The sequence below is a fragment of the Sus scrofa genome, chromosome 15, assembly GCF_054392235.1.
Source record: "Sus scrofa isolate SSC_HxYL_T2T_F1_AM1 chromosome 15, Sscrofa_HxYL_maternal_Yorkshire_Landrace_v2.0, whole genome shotgun sequence".
NCBI lineage: Eukaryota > Metazoa > Chordata > Mammalia > Artiodactyla > Suidae > Sus > Sus scrofa.
In genome coordinates, this window is record NC_139397.1 from 146,656,067 (window position 1) to 146,677,157 (window position 21,091).

The 21,091-nt window shown below is 60.2% G+C and overlaps 1 long non-coding RNA gene across 2 annotated transcripts; it reads left to right on the forward strand.

The window, feature by feature from the left end:
• Window positions 1-18,319: 18,319 nt before the first annotated feature.
• LOC106508574 (uncharacterized) lies at window positions 18,320-20,821 on the forward strand. Of its 2 annotated transcripts, none has more exons than XR_002339049.2 (2): window positions 18,320-18,892; window positions 18,968-20,821. It is a non-coding gene; the product is annotated as an uncharacterized LOC106508574 (long non-coding RNA). The 2 variants fall into 2 exon arrangements; XR_014830242.1 differs by having other exon boundaries at window positions 20,302-20,821.
• The last annotated feature ends 270 nt before the right edge of the window (window positions 20,822-21,091 follow it).

Genomic DNA, 21,091 nt, shown 5'->3' on the forward strand with positions numbered 1-21,091 from the left:
CCGGCCACGCCCCGGGGGATCGCGGCCACCCTGGCCCTGGGAGACAAGGCCCCTGCTCACGGGGAACGCGGCCTCATCCTGTGGACTGGACAGAGGAGAGGCCCCCGCCCCGTTCTTTGTCGCTCTAGCGCGTCCCCTGCACCCTTAGGAGAAAGTACCACTGCTGCTCCGCTGGACCCTCTACCTCCCCAGCTTCCCCTGCGTTGTGGGAAAGTGTCCCTGAGGCCCGGGGCTCAAGAGGGACCTCGGGTCTGGGCGCGCAGGTGTGGGCCGCCTGCCCCCTTGTGCGGGGCTCCACCCTGGCCCCGGCTGCACAGCAGTAGCCCCCCCCTTGCCTTCGGAGCTAGATTTGGCGGTGGGGGGGGGATAAGGGGGTGACTCATGGGGGGGACAGCCAAGGGCTGGTAAGTGGCTGAGCTGCATCACTGGAGATGCGGCTCATTTCCAAGAGGGCTTGACATCAAAACAAGGAGAAGGAGCTGCCTTCGCACTGCCAGGGCTGGGCTCTAGGGTCCCCGCATTAGGGGCTCAGGGACAGTGACCTGTGCCAGCACCCCAGCTTGCCAGAGACTGACTAGCGTACCCCCAGCTCAGACACACCCTGAGGTGTCTGCTCTGACCCCCTGAAATATCTGGGCTTCTTGGGCGGGTGTCTCACTTCTCTGGTGCTCCAGCCTTGGAGCAGACTTTGGGATCTCAATGGGCAGGGACCCGGTGGGGTATTTTTATATTTATTTATTTATTTATTTGTCTTTTTTTTTTTTTTTTTTTTTTGTCTTTTCCAGGGCTGCACCCACGGCATATGGAAGTTCCCAGGCAAAGGGTCTAATTGGAGCTGTAGCCACCCGCCTATGCCACAGCAACGCCAGATCTCAGCCACATCTGCAACCTACACCACAGCTCAGGGCAACACCTTCCTGATCCTTAATCTACGGAGTGAGGCCAGGGATTGAACCTGCGTCCTCATGGATACTAGTCAGGTTTGTTACTGCTGAGCCACAAGGGGAACTCCTGGTGTATTTTTTTGTTTTGTTTTTGTCTTTTTGCCTTTTCTAGGGCCACACCCGCAGCATATGGAGGTTCCCAAGCTAGGGGTCTAATCAGAACTGTAGCTGCAGGCCTACGCCAGAGCCACAGCAACATGGGATCCGAGCTGAGTCTGCAGCTTACACCAAAGCTCAGGGCAACGGTAGATCCTTAACCCACTGAGCAAGGCCAGGGATCGCACCTGCAATCTCATGGTTCCCAGTTGCATTCGTTAACCACTGAGCCACAGTGGGAACTCCTCCTGGGGTATTTTTTTAAATGGGGCTTTAGGTGGGACACTCACCTCAGTGAATCTCTAATTGCTCCAATTCCAGGGAGTATAATGAGGGCTAATCCCCACCCAGTCAGGGAGGCCTTTGCCTGCAGCCCCGCCCCCACCAGGCTGAGGGAGAAGAAACCCCTGGCTCCCTGCCCCCTCGGCAGCTTGATCCCTGGCTCCCCCAGGGCCTGTTTCTGAGTCCCAGGCGCTCAGGGCCAAGCTGCCCTCCCCAGCTACTGGCCTTACTACCCGACACTGGGAAAGTCATCTCCAGCCTCAGTCGGGGTCAGTGGGAGCGGGCAGTACTCAAGCCCCCCAGACACAGGTCTGCTCATGTCAAGGGACATGAGGTTCCAGGAGCTAAAGAAGCCTGTCAGTGAGATGGCAGTGGCCATCCTTGCCCAATGCGCTGAAACAGTCCACTGGGGAGAGACTGCCCAGTTTTTTTTTTGGTTGGTTGGTTTTTTTCGGTCTTTTTGTCTTTTCTAGGGCCGCTCCCACGGCCTATGGAGGCCTATGGAGGCTTGAGGTCTAATCGGAGCTGTAGCCACTGGCCTGCACCACAACCACAGCAACATGGGATATGAGCCGCGTCTGCAACCTACACCACAGCTCAGGGCAACACCGGATCCTTAATCCACGGAGCAGGCCAGGGATCCAACCTGCCACCTCATGGTTCCTAGTCGGATTTGTTAACCACTGCGCCATGACAGGAACTCCGAGACTGCCCAGTTTTAAGATTCTCCTCTCACACCAGGGAGAGAGCCCAAGAAATCTGAAGAAGGAAAGTGGAGAAATGGGTCCTCAAAGGCGCCAGACTCTCTGTACGCAGCTAAAAAGGCCAAGTGTTTTCCGGCTGCAGCGTGCAGGGATTCCACGTGGGATCCAGTCCCCAGACCACGGGTTGAAGCTGGACCACAGTGGTCAAATCGCCGAATCCTAACCACTAGACCACCAGGGAACTCTGAAAGGCCACGTTTTAAAAGAGAAGGGCTCGGGAGTTCCCGTGGTGGCACAGTGGTTAACGAATCCAACTAGGAACCATAAGGTTGCGGGTTCGATCCTGGCCTTGCTCAGTGGGTTAAGGATCCAGTGTTGCCGTGAACTGTGGTGTAGGTTGCAGACGCGGCTCGGATCCCGCGTTGCTGTGGCTCTGGCGTAGGCTGGCGGCTACAGCTCCAATTGGACCCCTAGCCTGGGAATCTCCATAGGCCGCAGGAGCGGCCCTAGAAAAGGCAAAAAGACAAAAAAAAAAAAAAAAAAAAAAAAAAAAAGAAGAGCTCTTGTAGTTTCCTCATTCACCCCAACTACCTGAAGCAGAAATCTCTTCTGCTGAATTCCAGGATTGCCTGCAGCGGCAGGGAATCACTACTTCAGCCTGTTCTGTCTTTTGCTTTTTAGGGCCCCACCCACGGCATAGGGAGGTTCCCAGGCTAGGGGGTCCAACTGGAGTTACAGCTGCCGGCCTGCCCCACAGCCACCGCAACACCAGATCGGAGCCGCGTCTGTGACCTACCCCACAGCTCAGGGCAACGCCAGATCCTTAACCCATGGACTGAGGCCAGGGATCAAACCCGCAACCTCATGGTTCCTAGTCAGATTCATTTCCGCTGCACCACGACGGGAACTCCAGAATCTGCCGTCTTTACTGTCTGACTGGGTGCTCTCTGAAGGCAGAGTCAGGGTGAGTTCCCCTGCCTCCCGCAGGGCTGGAGCCCAGTGTTGTCAGAATGCGTGATGACGCAACATTGAATCTTTGTCTAAGTGCCACCACGCAGCCCTGCACTCTGGGCGAAACCACACCAGCCTTGCCCCCACCCCGTCGGTAACCCCGTTCCCAGAACACACCATCCCTCCCAGCCCACTGCCGCATCCAGGTGGCAGGGTTCTTCTCAGCAGTGGTCCTCAGAAGAGAACTCAGTTCCCCAGATGTGCCTGGAGCATCGCAGGAGTCCAGTTGGGCGCGCCTCTCACCCGGTATTCTGTGCTGTTGTCCACGCCGCCTGATCCCAAGAGGCCTTATTTTTAGCATCCTGCTGTGGTTACAACTCTGAGCCCAAGACTGGCCCTTTGTGTGGCACAGCTGTAACTTCAACTTTCCAAAATTTTTTTTTTTTTTTTTTTTTTTTGCTTTTTTATATTTTTTAGGGTCGCACCCAAGGCATATGGAAGTTCCCAGGCTAGGAATCGAATTGGACCTACAGCTGCCAGCCTACGCCACAGCCACTACAATGCCAGATCCGAGCCACGTCCGAGACCCATACCACAGCTCATGGCGACACTGGATCCTTAACCCAAGGAGCGAGGCCAGGGATCGAACCTGCATCCTCATGGATCCTAGTCGGGTTCGTTAACCACTGAGCCTCGAAGGGAACTGCCTCACAAATTTTTTTACACTTTTTTTTAAAAAACGCGGAAGTTCCCACGCAAGAATTGAACCCATGCCATGGCAGTAACCAGAGCCACAGCAGTGACAACGCTGGATCCTTAACCCACTGAGCCCCCAGGGAACTCCTAACTTTCACGATTTTAACAAAGAGGAGGGCTCCTTGTTGCACATGGCAATGGTGCCATGCTCTGGGGAGGGCCCTTGGTGCCAGCTGGCATCTCTGGCGACTGGGCTGGGGACCGGCAGCTCCAGTCCTCCTGGGCGGGACCTGATCATGGAGCCAAGTCTCTGGTTGCAGGCACAGATATTGCCAGAGTGTGACTTTGGCTCAGCAAGTTTTATGGCTCTCCCCAAGTCCCCAGGCTAAGACCTGTAATCAGCAGATCCCTGACCAGGGGTGGTGGAGCCTCTGAGGGCCTCAGGGCTTCTGGATACTGTGGCTCAGTTTCGCCCTCCCACAAAGCACGGGGTAGCTGTGAACACACAGCTAGGGGTTAATATGTGTTTGCTGACTGACTCTTGGATAGCTAGGAGGTGGGGAGCAATCCCCGGTCAGTGTCCACACCTTGGACACCGGCTCCTCCCCGCCCCCTGTGCAGTGTGAAGCCAGGCCCAAGTCACACCTCCTGCTCTGAGTTTGTAGATCTGATGAAGGGTGGCAAGAGGAGGCTCTGGCCCTGAGGCTGCCTCGGGCTGACGGGGAGCCCGCCTGGGGCCAGGCTCGGCCTGAACCTGTGGGTAGAGGGCAGGCAAAGGGCTACAGAGGCCCTGCAGGAAGAAGCAGGGCCCTCTGTGCAGAGAGGTTTTCCTCCCCCGACGGGGCCTTATGCCACCCAGAGTGCCCAGCTCCAGAATGACCGTCAGCCAGGGAGGGGGCATTCGAGGTCAGCAGGTGCCTGGCGCGGTGACTAGGTGACCAGGCCAGCCCGTGGGGGAGGGGCACTAGGGCAGAGGGGGAGGGAGGGGCAGACTGACTGCTCCTGCTGACACCCATTGCGGGATCATTGTGACAGAGAGGAAACCCAGAAACCCACGAGGTCGGTGCAGGGCAACCGAAAGGAAGATAAAATCCGTCTAAGAAGGAAACGGCGGCTTGGGAGAGGCCCCTCTCAGGCCAGCAGAATCCAGCCCTGTCCCAGCCTGGCTCAGCCTGGCTCCAGGGGGGGACACTGGCTGCCCACCACCACCACCACCACCACAAGGCTCAGTGGGGTGCCCAGACCCCTCCTCACACCGCCTGCCCTCCACCCAGCTCCCGACACACTCTCAACCTTCCCTGCTGTGCTGACTCGCTCCCTCCTGCCCGCTGACAGTGGTGTGGCTGGCAGACAGGCCCTGGTCCTGCTCTGGACCTTCAAGAGCCCCCTGGCACCTTTGCGGCCCAGCTAAGGCAGGCTGCGCTGCGGGGGTGGGGAAAGAAACCTGGAAGGGTTTTCAGGCCCAGGGTGGAGGTCCAGGTCTGACCCTCAGTGGCAGGACGAGCTCAGGCAGGGCCCTCGTCTGCTGGCCGATGTGTCGTTGTTCTGATTCCCAGAGAGCGGGCCACGTGTACCTTTTGCCCGGTTGGGAGGCGGGGAGAAGAGCAGGGTGGAGGAGGTCAGGCTGGGTGGAATGCAAATGCGAGCCCCGTATGTAAATCATCAGGCTTTGTTCTTTCTCTTCTGACAAGACCCAGATGCCTCAAAGAGCGCCCACGACCTGGCACCTGGGTGCCCTGAGAGAGGAAGTGGGTGGGGCACCTGGGGGGCACGGAGGCATTGACCATCCCTCCCTCAGTCCCTGGCCCAGTGAAACACACAGCATTCTGCCCCTTCTGCAGTGCCTTGTGTCCCGTGTCATCCCACAGACTGTGGGTGGCCTCTGCCCCCCACCCTCCCAGGCTCAGACCAGAACATGTTTCAGTCTGGGGCTGAGTTGGCTCTGGTCTGGGGGCTCCTGTGGCAAAGACCTCTGAGAAGCTGGCTGGGCACCCACTATAACAGGGACAGTTGTGGCTTTGGCCTGGGATCTCTGTCAGCCAGAACCTTGAGACTCTGGGGCCGAGCTGGGGACCCTGCCCCCAAGGATGCCAGGCACTCACATGAGACCACTGCGGGGGGGCCGGTGGTGTTCCTGAGACTGCAGGCTGCTCAAGCAGCTGGGCCACTGGGGCCCTAGGGAGACCCAGATGTGGTCTCTTCTCAGCTCGTTGCTTCCCAGGGTGGGAGGGGAGACCGAGTAGGCCCGCCTGGAGGTGCCCAAAGGCCCCCTGGGGTTTACTGCGGGCCAGTCACGGAGGGAGCTCGGGGCCATCTGTTCCCCAGGCTGCAGGCTTCAGGGAGCAGAATGGGCTTCAGGGAGGGGTTTCCAACGTGCCAGCCGTGCAGGGTGCCCTGGGGACCTCCCTCCCCTGGGAGTGGCTCTAGGCGCTCTCAGTTGGGGGCTGAGTGGATGAGGAAGAGGTGGGGTCCGAGCCGTCTTCACAGAGTGGAGCCCCAGTCAAACCCTGGGGATTTGGGGCGGGGTGGGGGGAGGGGGGACCACGCCAGGGAAGGAGGGTTGGGCCCCATGGGAAGATGGGCGGAAGGCGGGGGGGGGGGGGGGGGGGGGGGGGGGGGGGGGAGAAAGAGTCCTTCCTTCCTCCCGCCTAATGGAGGGCATCAAAAACGCCTTGGGGAGTTCCCGTCGTGGCGCAGTGGTTAACGAATCCGACTAGAAACCATGAGGTTACGGGTTCGGTCCTTGCCCCTGCTCAGTGGGTTAACGATCCGGCGTTGCCGTGAGCTGTGGTGTAGGTTGCAGACGCGGCTCGGATCCCGCGCTGCTGTGGCTCTGGCATAGGCCGGTGGCTACAGCTCCGATTCGACCCCTAGCCTGGGAACCTCCATATGCCACGGGAGCGGCCCAAAGAAATAGCAAAAAGACAAAAATAAAATAAAATAAAATAAAAAAAAAAATAAATAAATAAAAAAAAAAAAAAAAAAAAAACGCCTTGGATCCAGGCCACTTGGCATTTTCAGGCCTGGACAAGGGACAAGGGCAGAGGCCCCCATTTCATGGCCACTCTTGTTTTCCACCCAAATCAATAAGCCCCAGTTCTTGAGGGCCCTTGGCGTCCCCTGGAAGAGCTGGGTGAGAGCCTGGAGAACAGAGGCCCAGGGGACAGGTTACAGACCCGGGAGGCTGCCTCTGGGCATTGTACCCTCAGGGCTCTCGCATCTGACCCCCCCCCCCAGCCCCCGCCCCAACCCTGAGCCAGCAGGAAAGGCCCGCTCCCTCCCCTCCCCCACCCCTCCTCCGGCCCCCTCTCCCCACCATCCAGATCCCAGAGAAAAGAGAGCCCCTCCCCGCTGGGCATCCCACTTCCTGCCTTTGTCACCTGCAAACAGCCCAGATCCCTGTCCCCAAGAGGAAGCAGAGGTGGCTCTGCGACGGTGCTGGCTCCCGCCCTCCCCCACCGGTTCCGGAGCACCAGACTCCACGTTCATCCTCAGCCGTGGCTCCTTTCCATCAACACTGAAGCCACCGAGTCCCTCCGTGTTAACCAAGAACCTGGGGCCCACCTGCCCCTTGGCTCCCTTTCCTCACAGGCACCCTTGTGACAGAGACGTCCACACCGCCTCCACTTCCTCCAGCCTTCCTCGTTCCTCGGCCCGGCCGCCCTGGAGCCACGCAAAGCCTGGCCTCTGCAGCGCCGTGTCCTGCTTCCCCTGTCCCGCTTCCTTCCTCCTCCCAGCTCCCCCCCACCCTTCCTGTCTTCCTTGCAGGCCCCTCTGTCTGCCTGGGTCTCAGTGTGGGAGATGGGGGTGGGGACAAGGACACTGGCATCTGACACCCCGGGTTCCAAGAGGCCTCGCTGCCTACCATCTGGGGGGCCTCGGGCCTCAGTCTCCTCGGCTGTAAAGTGGGAGGACAACGTGGATGTGACCTGCGGGGGCCCAGGAGGACCTGGAAGCACCAGCCCTCCTGTATCACAGGCAGGTGGGCACAGGGCGGCTGGCACTCAGAGGAGCCCGAGGGAGCACCGGCTCTGAGCTCTGCCCGGTGGACCCAGGCACCGACACTCTCGGGGACACAGCCACGGGCCGGATAACTGGGCGAGGTTCCCAGAGGGCTTCCCGGGGCGGCAGGCAGTTGGGCTGAGCTGGGAATCCCAGCCATCTGAGAAGTCTCACACACACACACACACACACGCACACACACGCACACACGCACTCCCGGTACTCTTCCTGAGCCACCGCAGGAGTGGGTGTGAGTGAGGCCTCAGTCATTTGCGTGGGACACCTTGGTCTCCCCTCTGCTGCCACTGGAGGTCGAATCCCCCAGCATCCACCCCCCCCACCTCCCTGCGTGAACCCGGAAGCCTCTGGAAGGTAAGGGGTGGAGATGGCTCCTGGAAGAAATGCTTCTCCGGGCACACAGCTCCGCGACCCCCCTCTGACCCCCCCTTTCCTGGGTCTTTCCTGGGTCGCCGAAGCCACCAGCCCCCCTCCCCTCTTCACACATCCCCCTTCCATTCCCTCTGACCGAAGGGGACAGAGGGCTCCCCCAGGTGGCCAAATGTGCCAAAGCCAGACACTGGGGAGCCAGCAAGGACGGGCTTCAGACAGACATCTTCCCCCTTCAGCCCTCTGAACACATCCGCCTGGTCAGACAGGTGTGGCGATTTGGGGTTCAGAAAATCAGGTCACCTGGACGTGGAGTCACGTCTGTAGGAAATACGCGTGTGGCCCAGGGGTAGACAGTATTCTTAGCGGGGAATTATTGCTCGCAGCTACTCTGAACACCGGTGGAGGCCTGTCTGCAGGGCCTGGCCTCACGCTCTGCTTTGTGTCATGGGTCACAGGACGCAGACGTGAGGACAGGAAGCAGAGCACAGAGGCTCAGCAAGAAGCCCAAAGCGCAGCAGCACCAGCAGTCACCGCCGTGGATCACGCGCTTTCTGTGTGCCTGGTTGTCCCGCCTTCGTCTCTTTACGTCCCACAGCAACCTAGGAAATAGGCTTTCTTACCATCCCCATTTAGCAGAGGAGGAAACTGAGGCTCGGTGGAGTTCAATCCCTGTTGAAAATCCCACAGCTAGGTGAAAACCGAATTTGAACTCAAAACATGTCCGACTCCAAATTCCTTGCTCTTATGCAAGTGTCCCTATGCTCAGGAAGATATAATCTGGCCGAATAACTAGGAGAAACACGAGCATACTCATGAGATGCTCGCGAATGAGGGTGTTATTCCTTCCTAGCCCAGGAGCGCACACAGCAGGTGCTTGGCAGAAGCAAGTGGAACTAGGACAGGCCCGCTCTACAAACACCACGAATACACACATGGGAGAGGAAGGGGGAGATAAACCAGCTTCCAACTTAGGGGCACACCAGGCCCAGGGTGGCCTGAGGCTGCCTCTGTGTGCAGGAAGGCTCAGGGCTGGGGTACTGGCCCTTCTAGAACGCAGACACCCAGACACCATGCCGTACCCTAAGATCCAGACATTTCCAAGGACAGGCTGCAGCCCACCCTCGGCTCGGGGGGGCAGCTGAGGCCCAGCATTCTCAACCCCCACAGGGCTGAGACAGGTTCTAGGGAGGGCCAGACACAAGTGGGGGACACAGTCACACACGCCCCACGCACGCACATATCTTCTGAAGACAGAACCGGCTGCGCCATCTGTTCTGTGCAGACACAGCTGAACTCTTGGCCTGGGGCACACAGTCCAGCTCACACTGACAGGTACATAAACACACAGAGCCCTCAGAGAAGAGGAAGAAAGGTCAAGCTGGCTAGGAGCTAAGAATCTCTGCAGCCACGTAGACATTTGGCGCCTCAGCCCTGGGATCAACCCCGACGGCTGCAAAATCTGTCCTCAGACATTGGCCTTCCACCTTCCCGGGTTTAGAGAGTCTTCTCTGCCTTCCTCTCTGAAGGATGGGCCACGGCCTGGAATACCCAGGATGGACACCAGGGGGCGCACGAGCACCGACTAATCCTTTTCAGCCCTGTCTTCTTCCCCAAACCTCTTTCATTCATTCCTAAATTTGTGTTAAGCGCCGATTCTGTGGCAGGGGGTAAGACCCAGAGAAGAAAAGACGGGGGGCGGAGGGGTGGGCGTGGTTCAGGCAAGGGAGGAGGCCGGTACCTGTGCTTCGTAGGATTGGATGAAGAAGGTGCTGGCAGGAGGGGCTGAGTCAAAAAAAACAGCTAGATTGTTCGGAGCACCAGCTGCGTTCCAAGCTCTTCTACATTTTGATATGCATTAACTCATTTAATCCGTAACTGTATGAACTAGATACTCCATTATTCTACTTTTATTGTGGGCATCTGGGTGCAGTAAAGCAGGCGTAATGATAGTTACCTCATCAAGTCGTTGCAAGGAGTAAATGGATCAGTCTGATTATATGCAAAGCTCTTGGAACCCTGCCCAGTGGTTATCATCCTCTCCATTGTACAGATGGGAAAAGTAAGGCACAGCCAGCAATGAGTGGCCTCAGGAGTCAATCGTAAGCAGGCTGATTCCAGAGTGTGGTTTTACCCAGTTACTAGAACTCCTTAGGGGTGGGTCCAGTCAGGGGTTCTCTAGTGGGGAGCCACTAGAGAATTTTCACAGGGAAGGGACAAGACCTAATTTGCATTTCAGGCTGGTTCTAGGATGGGACAGCCTGGTGGGAGAGGGACTGGTCAGGGGGAGGCTGTCGCCACAGTCCCAGACTATCTGGGACTCTATGGAAGGGAGAGAGATTTGAGAGACATTAAGGAAGCAGCCCAGAGGGTCTTGGTGGCCCCTTTCCTGCCAGACTTGGGAGGAGGCAGAAAGCACTGTATGGGGATGCAGAGGGGGGAGGGGGAGGGACATGTAGGCCCCCTACCTGCCCTCTGACCTTGACCTGGGAGATGACTCCACACCCCTGCGGCTGAAGATAAAAGAAAGGCAGCCCCCAAATCTGCCCGGGTTCCACAGCTTGTGCCAGAACCAGCCTTCTGCCAGGACTTTTGCTGCAAACCACCGGCTCATCCCCTCCACTCCCAGCACCCTTGGGTCCTTGCTGGCCATCTTGGGGAGATGGAGGCAGCTGTGCGGGGCGGAGGGGGTGCTGATCACTCCACAGAGTGAGAATGGGGCTGGGCGAGGGGCATGGTTTGGAGTCACTAGGGTCCTAGGGTGAAAGCAGGGTCCAGTTTCAGTCCCAGATGGGGAAGCAGCGAGGTGGGGCAGAGCCTCGCAAAGGGTGGGGGTGGAGTGGGACGTGCCTGGGCAGGCAAGTGGGGACGAAAAGGGCGGTACCAAGAGGGCGTTAGCACACCTGGCGCCCGACAGCCCCAGCCCGCCAGGCCAGATTCAAAGAGGAGCCGAGGCTGTGATTGGTGGCCCGGGTCCCTCGCGCCACCCCTTCTCTCTCACCTCCCAGGCGGCTGGGAAAGAGGGCTGGGGCGGAGAAGCCCCCTCAACCTAAATCCCTAAGCACAAAGCGGTGGACTGGCTGGCTGTGAGCTGAATTAACTCCCTCTCGTGCCCCAAGCGCTCCCGGAGACCCTGTCTGGCCTTCTGGCGCCGCCATCAGCCTCAGCGACTCCCCAGGCTGTCAGGCTAGGGTGCCCGGCCTCGGGGCATCCAGACACCCCTCCTCTGAGCCATCCTTCAGCCCCGTGGCCTCCTCCACTCGTTTTTCCCCCCAGCCATTCTCTCTGAGTGTCCCCTGTTCTACGACCCCTCTCCCAGTCCAGCCACGAGGCGCCGGCCAGGCTCCCGGAAGGGGCAGCTTCCTGGTCCCTAGCCCCATTCCACTCGGGCCCCCTGGCCCTCCTGCACCCGGAACCCTGCTCTTGGGAGGGGGTCTCTGCGGGGTGGTGGCCTAGCCCTTCTTGCCCGGGCCCTGGGGACCCCGCGCACAGCTGGGCTGGGGGTGCCGTGGGGGTGGAGCTGGGTGCGCAGCTTTGGGGCCAGCCAGGGAGGCTGGGCAGGAACCCGACCCTAGCCTGCGCCCTGCCCTCGGCGGCGCAGATGGCTGGATGCGGGCGGGTCCCAGGCCGCCGTTTGGGGCTCGGGTTTCGGCCGCGAGGGGCCCCGCGGAGGCCGCGGCCAATCACCTCCCGACCAGGCTTTCCCCTCTCCCCCCAGCAGCCAATCACGGCCGGGCCCGGCCACCCCCGCCCCCGCCGCGTCCTTTGTTCCTGCTCCCCCAGGGCAGCCCCTGGCGCGCCCAGGCGACCCGGCTCCTGGCCTCCGAACCTGCGACTTCCGGCCCGCGTATACCCGGCTGAGTGCACGTGCCCGTGTACTCCGCGGGTGCACGCGCGCATGTGCCAGGTCCGTTCTGCCAGCCCTAGGGGCACTCTGGGCCCGGCCGCCAAGCACAGGCCTTGCACACGCGTGTGCCCGCAGCTGCCCCTAGATGACCTAGCTAAAGCCCTGGAAAAGCTCTTGAGAGACTGGACCTGGACCACGGGCTGAGGGCTACGAGGAAGCACCAGGACTGGGCAGTGGTCCTGCTCAAGCCCCACCGTTCCTTCCTGGGCCGCGGTTTTCCGCACTCTCTCATGCGTCCTTGCCTTTGCTCAGGATTTCCCGTCTGCTGCCTTTTAGAACCGCGCACCTAATGCACTCGGAGTCTTCCTTCCAGACCTACTTTGGGGGTTGCATCCTCTGTGACGCCCGTGGGGGTGGCAGGTACTCCCCCCCAACTCACGCATCATGTGGTCCCCTCCAGTCTGGTTTGCAGGCATCTGCAGCATCTGAGGGTCTTAGACTCAGTAACTCCAGCACCCTGAGCAGGGTGCTCCATGCATGTCTACACAAGGGACAGCAACAAGCCCTCATCCCCCAAAATTAGGGGGTCCCACAGCACGTTCTGGCCTAATCTTGGTTCCACTTGAGACTGAGACTTGTTATCCCAGGCCTGCTGTAAGGATTAAAAGAGCTAAAAATCTTTGAAGAACAGAGCAAGTGCCTGATAAGGAGCCACGTCAGCCGCACAGGTGGAAGCCCATGGACTTGCCCTCCCAGAGTCCCTGCGGCTTCTCAATCCCTAAATCCAGTGGATTTTGTTTTGTCCCTCCTCCCTTCCTTGCAGAACCCTCCCTGACCTCCGCTCAGCGCTCCTTCCTCAGTCCCTTTATTTCCACCACCTTCTATGAGCTCATCCATTCTCAGGCCTCCACCTGCCCTGCCCTGACCTGTTTCCTGGGTCCCCTGGAGACCTCCACCTGGACGTCACTCAAGCATCTCAAACCCAGTTTGTCTCACACTCAAGGTCCTCGTTCTGCCACACCTGCTCCAATATCTGCCATGGACCCACATCTTTGCCATTGCCCAAGCCAGAGACCCAGGTGTCAAATCCACCCCCTACCCCCACCCACCATCCAGGTGAGCAGGTCTGAGGTCCCAGGCCTGGCTGCCCCCGTGTCCCAGAGCCAGTGCCTTGGCCCATACTCTTCTGCTTTCTGCCTGTTCTCCTCATTGGCCTCTTACTCTCTGCCCCCACGGTCTGCAGAGCCCCCTGCTCGCACGATTCCTCCTCCCTTTGCCGTCAGCCTCCAGTTCCAACTCCTGGGTGTGACTGACAAGGCCCTGCCATCCACACCTGCCTGCCTTCCTGTCTCAGCCACACGCGCACAGAAGCACTTTGGTGGAAGCCCTTGACCCATCTAGGAGGTCAGAGAGGGTCCACCTTCCCAGGGCTCCCTAAAAGGAGGGATGCCAGGCACCGGGGCACTCAGCGCTGAGGCTGGAGAGTCAAAGGGGTCAGCACACAGGCTCTGCAAACAGACTCTGCAAACAGGCTCTGCAGATAGGCACAGCTGGGTCTGCGTTCCGGCTCTGCATTCTGTGGCTCTGGCTGTTACCTTCTCTGGCTCTCATGTCCCAGAGGGGTTTAATAGCACTTCTATGAAGGGCCAGAGAACTTGGGATCCACAGCCAAGAATGGGCAGGGACTGCCCGCCCTCCCAGGTACTCCCTGGAGCCTCGGCTTCTAAATCACCTGGGGCAGGGGTAGGACCTGAGATGGGAGAGCCGGTTGGGAGGCTTGACGAGGAGGGAAGGGGCCGGGGAGGGAGGGAGGGGAGGCTGACAAAAGAGGCCAGCTGCTGTTTGCACACAAACCCCAAGTTGATAATGAGTGGAGGGGCGGGGGCGGGGCGGGGAGATGCCTTGGCAGGAGCCTCTGCCAGCTGAAGAGTCTGCCCAGAATCACGGCACCCTCCCTGCACCGCCCCCCACTCTGGGCCCTCCCTGCTCGCACCCAGCTGTACATCTGCTCCTAGGACCGCAGCCGGGGAGGGCATCAAGGGTCTAGCGTGGGTGCTCTGGCCCCCTCAGCCCAAGGCTCAAAGCTTCCTCCTCAGACCACCCACATCCTGACAGCAGCCTGGAGGAAGCCCACAGGAAGGGCTGGAGCCTGGGGAAGCCCAAGGGTGCCGAGGACCCAGAGCAGGCCCAGACGCCCAGTCTCGGAGCTCTGGTCAGACAAGGGCCCTCGGAGGGGCTCTGTGGGCCTGGAGCTTGGACAAAGGGGGAGGCTCCCAGATGTGAAGCCTGGAAGAGTCATCTGGCCCTGGGGCACCCCCAACAGGAGCAGTGCTGCAGACCAGGGATGGGGGGAAAGGCTGGAGGCTCCCATCAGCCCTCCGGGGGCTCCCATAATGCCAGGAGGGCCCCTGGGTGGCCCATCAGACAGAGTGCAGATAAACAAGGTCCAGAGGAGTTCCCGTTGTGGCTCAGCAGGTTAAGAACCTGATTGGTATCCATGAGGATGCAGGTTCAATCAGTGGGTTAAGGATCCAGCATTGCCAGGAGCTGTGGTGTAGGTTGCAGATGTGCCTTGGATCTTGTGTTGCTCTGGCTGTGGTGTAGGCCGGCAACTGCTGCTCGGACTTGACCCCTAGCCTGGGAACTTCCATATGCCGCAGGTGCAGCCCTGAAAAGCAAAACAAAGACAATAATAAAAAAACCTCCAAAAAACCCCAAGGCCCAAGGAAGACCGGCCGGGACCCTGGGTGTCAGGAAGGGCTTCCTCTCCTGTGGCCCCAGGTTCCTGCTTGTCTCGTGCATCTCTCTGGCTCCCAGGGTCTGGCTGGCCAGTCGGCATCTCCTCGGGGCAAAGAGCTGCCCTCTGCCCCACAGCCAGTCTTGCCATGTGTGCCGTGGGTGCAGCTGACAGGCTGCGCCTGTACTAGTACATGCGCTCCTGCTGCCGTGTGCCAGCCTAGCAACGGCTCCCAGGGGCTGGGAGAGGCAGCGCCAGGAGGGCTTGGCAGCTCCCGTGCGCTCCCCTCCCGCCCACGGCCTCCTTGTTCCCCCGATGCTTGAGTTCCCTGTCAACACCTGCTCCAAAGGAGGGTCGGCCTGGCACCAGGCTCCAAAGACAGAAGCAGGATCTGGCAAATCACACATCTTGGGGGCCTTGGGCTTCTGCGGGCCAGTCCCTAAGGAGCCGGGGGCCGAGCTTTGTGGGGAGCAACCTCCTCGAGGAAGCTTCCACCTTGGGGACCTTAATCCCTGGGCCAGAGCACCGCCGGAAACAGGGCTGTGACCTTCGGTTTCCTGATCAGCCGTTCAGGCTCCTCTCAGGGCTGGAATGGGGTTGGTGCAGCGGGAGTTGAGGGGGAGTTGGGGGAGGGCAGTCGGGGGAGGCGGCCAAGCTGGCTGAGGGCTTGGCAGCGAACCTAGGAGGGGCACAGAGGGTCACAGTGAGCAGGAGGCCTGGGGCCAGGCAGCCGGGGGGCCTTGCGGAGTTCATCCCGGCATCTGTGGGAAGCGCGGAAGATGCGGAGCAAGGAGCCGTCAGAGGGACAGGGCAGGGGAGAGCCTCAGCCCCAGGCCAGTGAGAGGAGGTGAGGTGGGCCTAGGGTGGGGGTAACACCAGGGGACCTGGGGTCACACAGGCCCGGTTCCAATCCACCCCTTGAGCCTCTCTGGGCCTCAACTCCCTCGGCTTAGGTTGGGGGCAACATGAGCCTCCCTGTCGGGTTCATTGCGAGGGTTGGGTGATATAATGCACATGGGAGCTATCCTGAAAGGAACCGCTGTCCTAGTGGGAAGGAAGAGTGGCTGGAATGGGGCTCGGGCTCCTGAGTCCCAGGGTGCACCGAGGCTCACTTCCCTTCCCGGGGTTGGAGGGAGCAGTGGTGCCAGCAGTGAGAATGCTGATGGGCTCCCTGGAGTGGGGGGTGGGGGCTGCACAGCAATAGCCCTGCAGCCGGGGTCCAGAAGCACAGGTGTCCCTGAGCCCAATCTCAGCCTGAGCAGGTGAGTGGCTGGGCAGGAACAAGGGGGTGTTGGAATTCCCTTCATAGCTCAGTGGGTGAAGAACCCAACTAGTATCCACGAGGATGCAGGTTCGATCCCTGGCCTTGCTCAGTGGGTTAAGGATCCAGCATTGCTATGAGCTGTGGTGTAGCCCGCAGACGTGGCTTGGATCCTGCGTGGCTGTGGCTGCGATGTAGGCCGGCAGCTGTAGCTCCGATTGGACCCCTAGCCTGGAAACCTCCATATGCTGCAGGTGTGGCCCTAAAAAGCAAGCAAACAAACAAACAAAAACAAAAAAAGAAGAAGAAGAACAACAACAAGGGGTGTTGGGGAGGCAGCCTGCAGAGGCAAACTGCCTCTAGCATCTCCAGGGCTCCCCAGGAGGGGCCTGGGTGCCACATAGAAAAGAGGGGGAGTCAAGAAGCTGGCACCCCAAGGTTCTAGATGGTGAATGGGGTTTGACATCAAAGGCTGTTGGAATGTAGAGAAATAAAGCTCTTCTCCCAGCCCGCGTGTGTCCACAGGTACCCATTTTCCTGAGTCCGGATGAGTGTGGGTTCGGGGATTCCATCAGGGAACATGGGCCCAGCCTTGGCAGGGTCTTCAGGGGCAGTCGGCCCTAAGGATGGAAAATACCCAGTTAAGACCCCAAGGCCAGGGCTGAGAGGGCCGGCCCGGTGCCACCCCGAGAGGGGACCAGGCTGGCCAGGGCCCAAGGCCTTTCCCGGCCCACCCTCCCAGGCCCACGCCACAGAGGAGGCATTGATGGCAGAAGAGGCGCCCAGAGGCCACTGCAGCTGGTGCAGCGTGGGCATCGCTGGGCCTTGGAGGGGGAGAAAGTTGACCCCTGCGGCACCCAGGCCTCCGTCAGGCTCCAGGGCCCAAGACTGAGTGTTTGCGCCTTGTCCTGAGATGCTTCTGCATGGCAGGCAGGGGAGCCTGACTCGGGGCCCACACAGCCCTGGAAGGAAAAGCCTTGGGCCCTCCTTCTCAAGGCTGGTGGAGGCGGAGGGCGCCCCTGTTCACCCTCACAGTGGGTAGTGGCAGCCCTGCCTAGACTTCAGTGGGCCTCCATCACTAGGAGGGATTGGAGCAGGTGCCTAGCCCACCTCTCAGGCTTTGCTTTCCCCCTGGACTCTCAGGAGAGCTTTTTTTTGGTCCTTTTTTTTGAAGGGCCGCACCCACAGCGTATGGAGGTTCTCAGGCTAGGGGTTGAATTGGAGCTGCCGCTGCCGGCCTATGCCACAGCCACAGCAATGCCAGATCCGAGCCATGTCTGCAACCAACACCACAGCTCACGGCAACGCCGGATCCCTGACCCACTGAGTGAGGCTGGGTACCAACTGGTTTTGTCACCCTGAGCCATGACGGGAGCTCCTGGAGAGCTTTCACTTGCCTGCATGCCCCTGCCTTCCTCGCTCTCTTATTTTTGGCCGTGCTCCCAGCACGTGGAAATTCCAGGGTCAGGGATTGAAACCTGTGCCACAGCTGTGATCTGAGTCACGGCAGTGACAATACTGGGTCCTTAACCCTCTGAGCCACGAGGGAACTCCCCCACCCCCCTCTCTGATGCTCCACTCTTTGTGGCCTGTCCCCTAGACCCTCATGTCCTCACCCCTCTTGCCCACCTGTTTAGTTCTCAGGCTTTACCTACCCTCAAGCCTCAGCTCAGGCTTGCCTCCTCCATGGAGCCTTCTGAGATTGCTCCAGGCCAAGTTAGGCCCTCCTAGGCTCCCTGTGCATTTTGCAGGCACCTCCAGTGCCCTTATCATCTTAATTATCATCCTAGATTATAATTGCTTACATGGAAATCTCCTTAGGGACAGAAGGCCTGGTGTCTTCCTCCCTGTCTCCACTTTAGGCACCGAGTGGCCAGCTCTGCCTCTCCCGGCCTCGTACTGATGCCCACATGAACTGCCCACTGAAGGGACCACCTGGCCAGGGTGCTTCCAGAACAAGCAGCTGCTTCAAGGCAAGCCAGGCCCCGTTCACCCCCCAACCTGAGCCCAGGGGGACAAGTGTGTGCACAGACATGCACCCACCCACAGACAGGCACCCACACAGACACAGAGACACAGGCACACTCAGGCACTCAAACACATAGGCAGACACTGATGCACACGCATGCACACATACACACATGCAACCATAGACACATCTGTAGAGACGTGCACACAAGATGCACTCACATACGGCACACCCTCACAGACACCTGCACACATTTGCACACACAGGTACCCACCTGTGCACAGGCCGCTGGGCCTTAGGGCAGGAGGTGGGTTGGCTGATATGGGCCCACAGCTGCCACCTCCTGCCTCCCAGAGCCCCCAGGCCGGCAGAGGGCGCCCGAGGCTCCTTCCCTCCAGGTCCTGCCCACGAGGGAGGGCCAGTACCACCCACTGCCCGGAGCCAGGTCCGCTTTGTTCCCCCACCCGGAAGGAGGCCGCTGTGCCCAGGGGACGCCCAGCCACAGACCCCCGGGCCCTGATGGCTCACATTTGTCTCCTCCCGAGATGAGCCTGGGGGGCCACCGGGCAGGGAGAGGACCTGCCCGCGGCTGGGGATGGCAGCCACCGCAAGGAGGGAGAGTCAGCCCGTCACCCCCTGCCCATCCAGGAGGACTCAGCAGCCCCCAGGGCCCGGGCAGCCCACACTTCTCACAGGCCTGCAGCCCCTTTCCCTCTCCCCGCTGTGTCTCTGAGAGTTTGTCAAGTGATGTCCCCTGGCAGGGGGTGGGGGCAGAACACTGAAATGGGAACAAGGATCCCATCAAAGACAAGCCCTACCATCCTGCCCTAAAGCCAGTGCCCAGCTCTTCCTGCCCCTGGAGCCACTGGAGGGGCCTTCGATTCCATGAGGACCGAAGCCTGAGCTCTCCCTCGCCTTCCACCCTGAAACCCAGTCTCCTGGAGCTGTGGGAGCAGAGATTACACACAGGGGTCATTCAAGACCTGCCTCCGCTGCTTACAAGTTCAGGACCTTGGGTGAGTGCTCTACCCTTCTGAGCCTCCGCTTTTTCATCTGTACAATGGGCATCCTTAATAGTCTCTGCCCTGCAGGTGGACACGAGGACCAGCAAGGCCGCAGAGCCCTGGTCTGGGGCTGGTGCCCCGTGTGCGGAAGTTGGCTGGTATCACTGTGGCGATTACTGCCTGCTGACTGCTTTCCTGGCCGGGCCTTTGGGGCCGGGTTTGGACCCCAGCAGAGAGCTACCCCGTAGGTGCTCACTCAACCTGGGACATGAACAGGATGGGGGCAGCCCCAGGATGCTGCACCTGTGCCATCAGCAAACAGCACGGGTCCCGGGGAGCCTGGCAAGATGCTTTTCCAAGCAGTTAGTTAGTTTCTCTGGGGACTTGAGCATCTGTTCCTGGTGGGGCTGAGCAATCAAGCAGGTCCTTCCTCCTCTTTCTCCAGGAGGCAGGGGCTGGGCCCGGCCTCCTCATCCCCTTCTCCCCCCTCCCCCCCAGTTGTCCACCATAATTAGGCTCATTGCAGCTCAGGAAGGGGCGTCCGTGCCCCCTCTCCACCCCCAGACTCAGGGTGGCCCAGGCTGGGGGTCTCCCCTCCCTCAAGGGCATTGCTGCCCCTTCTGAAGGTGGGTGGGGCGCCCTGGCCAAGCCTGCGGCAGGGGTGGGCTCTTCTGTCCTCCTCCCATCCCAGCCCCCAGCCCTGCCTGGGCCCTCGCTCCGTGGTCAGGGGCGTGTGGGGCTCGCCAGGGCCCAGGCAGGCTGCTCTCGTCATTAGCGGCCGGCCTCGCTCCAAGTGAATTAGCTGGTCCTCGGGGAGCGGGTGCTGAGGCCTGCAGGCTCCTGGCACTGGCCAGTGATTCATTCCCACAGCCTCACCCCCGCCTGAGGCCAGCGGCGTCCCTGCCCCCAGCCCACCGGCCTGATTGGAGGCTGAGGAGCGGGAGGCTGGTGCCCAGAGCAGCCCTGGCTGCCCATCCATCTGCCCCCTCATCCTATTAACCCGGCTGCTCCCGTGCCCTCCCGGTGGTGCTGGCCTCCATCCGCCGGCCCCTCCCACACGCAGGCCTGGTGGCCCTGGCTCTGAGCCCGGCCCTGGTTCCGCCGACCTGGCCTGCCCCTCCAGGCTCTGTCTCTGCTCCCTTTGTCCCCTGGGCACCTCGAGTGACCCAGAGAGGCCCCCTCATCCTTTCCCCCCGCCCTCTGGGCCTTCCTGCCCCCCTCAGCTGAGGCCCTGGGATCCGCTTAACTGGTCTTGATGAAAAACAGAGGCTCTACCCATGTCGAAGAGGCTCCTGGTAACGGGCTGGGGCTGGTCCCCACCAGCCTGGGGCCGGGGCCCTGCTTAGAGCTAAGGTGGATGCGAGGGCACAACCTTGGTCTCGGCCACAAAAGTCCTTAGGAACCCACTCGTGTCCCTTCAGGGACCCCCCCTCCCCCTTCCTTTACTCGGCAGGAGGTAGGCGTCCAGCAGCAGGTGCGAAGGAATCGATGCCTCCCCCCACAGCACATGTGACGTCTCCGCATCCACGCAGGTGACCTGCATCTTGACAAACCTCTCTGGCTTGAAAACCCTCCTACTGCAGCTGCAGAGTGGAAAGCACCTGCATCTCAGGGCCAGAGACCTGGATGCGAGGGCAGGCCTATTCTCTACAGGCTGGACCATCACGCCTCTGAGCCAACAGGCCCTTGAGGTCACGTGGAGCTGATCCCGCGCCCAGGCTGGCTGTGAGGATTAGAGGCGTTTTATCTTGTGCAGGGGATGCGGGGCATAGAGATACCACCCCAAAGGCAGCCACAGAGGCCTCGCTCAACATGCTCTTCCTGGGGGGGCCTCCCGAGCACATATGTGTGCAATTTCCCCTTATTGTTCTATAATCCTTGATGGTTGCTCTGTAATTGCTCTCAAATGGTTTCATTATAATAAATAGCATCTGCAGAGCAGTTGATAGTTGTACAAACTCTAACTCTTCCCTCATCCCCTTCCCACCTTTACAAAAAGGAACTGAGGCTCAGAGAAGTTAATTGACTTCCCAAAGACCACACAGCGAGGAAGCAGAGCTCACCCCCCCGCCCCAGGCTCTGGGGCCTACTGGTCTCCAGGCCACCGTGTCCCCAGTTCCAGGCAGGGGATGGAGGCACAGGGAGCGAACTCTGCAGGAGGCAAAGAGGGCCCGTGGGATCTGAGGGCCGATGGGGAGGTGGGCACTTGGC